General features: G+C 37.9%; 1 long non-coding RNA gene and 1 pseudogene across 2 annotated transcripts; one reads left to right on the top strand and one right to left on the bottom strand.

Annotated features, from left to right (window-relative positions):
• The first annotated feature begins 321 nt into the window (after positions 1-321).
• Positions 322-420, top strand: LOC132267956 (small nucleolar RNA R71; annotated as a pseudogene).
• Positions 421-2,487: 2,067 nt separating this feature from the next.
• LOC132267663 (uncharacterized) lies at positions 2,488-4,846 on the bottom strand. Of its 2 annotated transcripts, none has more exons than XR_009469043.1 (3): positions 4,702-4,846; positions 3,977-4,605; positions 2,488-3,400 (listed from the first exon to the last, which is right to left on the bottom strand). It is a non-coding gene; the product is annotated as an uncharacterized LOC132267663 (long non-coding RNA). The 2 variants fall into 2 exon arrangements; XR_009469042.1 differs by having other exon boundaries at positions 3,496-4,605.
• Positions 4,847-5,293: the final 447 nt, after the last annotated feature.

Consider the following 5,293-nt stretch of genomic DNA (forward strand, 5'->3'; position numbering starts at 1 on the left):
GTAGGGGAGGAAGATACTTGATTCGCCGAATTTTGGTTGATCAAAAATTGATCAAACCTTTAAGATAAGGATTTCATTTCGGCAGCTATGTCATTGGAGTTGTCAACTTGATATAAGCCGACATTCTTCCTTCCACCTAGGTTTCTACCATTTTTAGAAGATAAGGACCTATGCATGGAATTTTCACTCATATTTCCATACAATTGCCACACATCATTTTCATGCTTATCAAGATAAGAACCACCCATAGATGTATCCACCATACCCTTATGATTATCCGGTAAACTTTCAAAGAAATATTAAACTAGTTGCCACTTAGGTATGTCATGATGAAGGCACTTTCTAAGCAAATCATTAAACCTTTCCCATGCCTCATGAAACATTTCCCTATCCCCTTGAGAAAATTCTCTAATTGAAGTCCTCATGGCATTAGGCTTAGAAACCGGATAGTACTTTTTCAAGAACTCTTGTTGCATTTCCGTTCAAGCAGTTATCGAAAAAGGCCTAAGATTATTGAACCAATATTTTTCCTTGTCTTTAAGGGTGAAAGGAAAGAGTTTAAGTCTTAAAACTTCTTTCGGCATGTCCATGTATTTCACGGTGGAACACACTTCAAGAAACTCATCCAAATGCTTATAAGGTTCTTCACTAGGAAGTCCATGATAGTTAGGAAGCATTTGAATGGTTTGTGGTTTGATTTCATAGTGATGTGCTCTAAATGGGGGCAATTGAATGCAAGTGGGTGCATTATATTCATTAGGCACATAATGGTCTCTTAATGCAATGGAATTGGTGGTGCTACACGAGCACCTTGATTAGCTTGAACCATGGGAGGTTGTGGAGCAAAGATTGGTTGAGGCGTTACCAATGGAATTTGGCCCTCTTGTTATGGTGGGATGAATGGTCTAGGCATGCCTAATGGTACTTGGACAATTTCATGATACACATTAGGGTGGAGGATGCCTTGTTGCTCTATGTGACCAAGGTCCTCCACATGGTCGTCATTCAAATTCTCTATTGGTGAAATGAAGTGATGAGAACTATCTTTTCCCCTAGGATTACGAATAACCGATTCAAGATGAAAATTAAGAGGGATAAGAGTAGGATTTAATGACCTACGACCATGCATGCATTAGCAAAGATAAATACCAAGCAAATAAGCAAGTAACAAACACTTCGCCCCCACAACAAATCAATCGACAAATCTCCACATACAATGCTCCCATGCTTGAACAATATGCAAAGAAAAGTAAATAGCCTCCACGCGGGCTCACGATTTATCTAAGAAACGAAAAACAAGCCTCCACGCGGGCCGACGATTTAACTAGAGCTTGAGTTAGAAAGATCTTACAAAGGGTCCTTAAGCAACTTCAATTCATTTTCAACTTCCAAGCTTTGCTTTGCTTTGCATTTTTTTAGATTTTTAGTCCTTTTTGTGTTTAGCTTAGCTCCTCTTGGCTTCTCAATTCTCCTTTGCTTAACCTCCTTGCTCAATTTCACTTAGCCAAATAAGAACAAACACACTAAGTAGCCAAAAATAAAAATAAAGTAAAGACACGATCAAAAGAGTACTAATTCCAAAATGTTTCCAAAACACGGCGTTGCCAATTCAATCCCCGACAAAGGCACCAAAATTTGGCGGTAGCCGTCCTATACGCCAAAATAATGTAGTGAATGCACAGTTCAAGAAAAGCCTTTTGGGTCAAGTATAAATTTATATAAACCACTACTACTACTACTACTAACGTAGCAAGGGTGAGTAAGGATTGTCCCAAGGGATTGGAGGGCTACTAGTAATGGAAACAATGCATAGGGTTAGTAGGTCGAGTGATTAAAGGTAGGTTGTTTGGTTGATTATACTACAATTAAGATTAAGCAAGTTCAATATAAAACAAGTAATTAAAGGATAGAGAAAACAAGAGAAAGGGGTCTTGGGACTTAGAGATCACCACTAAGCATCACTTTTCTATACACTTAATTCATAATTAATGAGGGGAAAAACGTATGTTGCAACAATAGTAAGTGTGTGTGGTTGTTTCAACAAGCATGGATGACCAATTAAGTGTATATTGTCTAAATAACACAATGAATAGCACAATATATCAAACTAAGTCATTAATCCTTCCTTTAAGCTCACAATCCAAACACATCACATAATTAGAGAAATATACTACTTGCATTCATAAGTATGGAATATCAAACAACAAGCATGGATTATCCTCCCATTTAACAACTAAGGTAACTATACTACATCTAAGTTAATGACATGAAAATAAAACTAATTAAACTAAGGGAGAGGCACAATCCATCAAGAAATGAGTATGAACCATCAAATAAACCACAAGAGCATTCTATTAAGTATTATGTCTTGACAATCTCTTGATCTATAGTATCAACATACATAGACATGCATCAACAACACAAGAGATAGAGATCAACACTTGAACATCTATTCTAGCATACATAGACATATGGATAGAATGAAATGATCAATTGGAAGAATTAAACCACACAAATCATTGAATAAACAAGATCTATGTATATAAAGATGTCAAAACATGTATTACTACACAAATCCCCTCAAAAATACATAAATCAAGGTAAAGAAAGCATGCTTGGGGCTAACTCTAGCCCCAAGAGGATGTCTAGCCACTCATGAATGGTGTCCTCCAACCCTCAAGGGCTATCTCCATGGTAGAAATACTCTTCTTCTTGAAGTAGATGGAAGACCTCCCAAGAATGTGTCTCTAGCCTCCTCTTATCTTTTCTTCCTCTCTAAGAATAATAAAAAATTATATCTATCAACTCCTAAAAAGCATATATGTAAAAGTGGCTCATAATCCTTATATAGGTAGCTCAAATGTCACACCCAATGGTCTAGGCTTGTACACAGGGGCTCCTCCAATGATTGCACAATGAGACAACTCTTAATGAGTTGGAAATTAATTTAATTCGCACTTGAGAGGGTTCGATCGATCGAACTTATGCTGAGATCGATCGAACTTAGCTGAGATTTATCAAACATTGGCTGGATCGATCCTCCCATAGCGGCGCCTTTTTGGATAAGGACAGATCTGAGATATTTTGGGGAAAGAGACAAAAGTGGTAGGTAGGGTGGTACAACAGGATAAAATGGAATCTTCTCGATCGATCTGAGAATTGTTGGATCGATCAAACTTTGTGGGATCTTTGGATAAGGACAAAAGAGCTTGGATCCATCTTGGAGAGTCTAGATCGATGAACTTTCGATCGATCAGAGTATTCTTGAGATCGATCGAACATGCTGATTTTCACACTTTGTTTCATTCCGCTTCCACTTTGCTCCTTTCTTCCATCCAGCTTGAGTTAGCTTCTTTTAAGCTCTTATTTGGCAGAATTAGCTTATTTTGGGGATAAGCACCTAAAAAGGACAACAACACAAAATTAGTCTAAAACAGAAAAGTAAGATAGATAAAGGTTCTAAAATACCAAAGCTTAAGGGGTTTAAATGCGCACTTTTCAGCGCTCATCACTTCAAATTCCACTCAAGATGTAGAAATTTGGTTATCTCACATCTTATTTTTGCTGATGACCTACTTCTCTTCAACCATGGAGACCTCGCCTCTTTATCCACATTTAAGCATGCCCTAGACCATTTTTCTGTCCTCTCGGGAATGAAAACCAACAACTCAAAAAATTCCTTCTTTGTCTCTAGAATGGGCTCAGCTCTCAATAATAGCATCAAGGATCTACCAGGGTTTAATTGTGGTTCACTACCTATAAAATACTTGGGTGTCCCTCTGCTCTCCACTAGGCTAAAAGCAGATGATTGTTGAGGTCTAGTAGAGAGGATCACTAAAAGGATTAACCATTGGTCATCTAAGTTTCTTTCCTATGCAGGCAAAATCCAACGGATCCAATCAGTCCTCTACAGTATGATAAACTATTGGTCCAGCCTATTCTCTTACTTAAATCAGTATTAGCTGAGGTCACCAACCTTATGAGAAATTTCCTTTGGTCTGGCTCGGAATTTAAGCACACTGGAGCTAAGGTGACTTGGATTGCCTGCTGTCAACCAAAAGAATTTGGTGGAGAATGGATTTTCCCAGACTTCCTCATTCAACGTTTCCTTGAGATTAGTAATTTTCCTCCTCCGATCTCCAATGTCGACTTTTTCATTTGGATTCCATCACCTACAGGGGAATACTCACTGAGTTACACAATTGCATGGCTTGAGGCACACAGCCACCCAAAACCTTGGCAACACCTGATTTGGAACAACCTCTCCATCCCAAGATGCAAATTTACCTTGTGGCTTGTAGTACAAAGAAGGCTTTCCACCCTTGATGGAGCAAGTATGAGTCATTACACGGGCTCCAGAGTGTGTCATCTTTGCAGTCTTGTTGATGAAACCCACGATCACTTGTTCTTCGCCTGCTCTTTTACTCAACCAATTTGGATCGCCCTCCAAAACAAATGTAAATTTCATTTTTCCCCTTCTCGGTAAAGCAATTTGGTTAATCAAGTGTTGATTCGCTGGTCAAGTAATAACTTAAAGAATTCAGTCAACAAGCTTGTGCTATCTACTGTAATCAACAGGATTTGGCAAGAGCGCAATGACCGAATCTTCAAAAATCAAAAAAACAATCAAGTCACAATCTTCAAACAGATCACTAATCTTGTTAGGCAAAAACTACTAACTACTTTCGGTTAAAGACTCACCATGTGCAAGAAGGTTGAAGCTTGAATGGGATTTGCCGACGTTCATCAAACTGCCACCGGAGCCCCCTGATCGCTCGAATTAAGGTTTCGTACCCTTTTGCTTTACACCGGTTGTGGGTATGCCTTAGACAAGCACAGTCTTCATCATTCTAGACTAATATTGTCTTTGTTGCTATATGGGATCTTATTATTGGACTTGATACTTTTTGGGTTGTAAAATGCTTTTGCGAGTGGGCTGTTCACGGTTTGTGGGCCAGACACTCTTATAGCTGTACTTAAGTAAATATTGCATATTTTTATTTATAAAATCATCCTTAACTTCCAAAAAAAAACAAAAGATCCATAAACCAGCTCTCACTTTTATTTTTATTTTTTAAGGGAATAGAGCTGAAGTGAGAGAAAGTGGGTAGGAAACTGACTTTTTCTTCTTCCTACGAGAATCCAATTGTTTTTCTTTTTTATTTTCGAGAGTATTACTTATAATATTATTTTATTAGAGTCAAATGCAGAAAACACTCCTATAATATGCTTATATTGTATATTACATCCCTTGTGTGCAAAAAACACCTCAAACTATACCATTTATGCAAAT

Source organism: Cornus florida, unplaced genomic scaffold (assembly GCF_030987335.1).
Source record: "Cornus florida cultivar Cherokee Brave unplaced genomic scaffold, ASM3098733v1 CherokeeBrave_3.0.0_Hap2_Chr07, whole genome shotgun sequence".
NCBI classification, from domain to species: Eukaryota; Viridiplantae; Streptophyta; class Magnoliopsida; order Cornales; family Cornaceae; genus Cornus; species Cornus florida.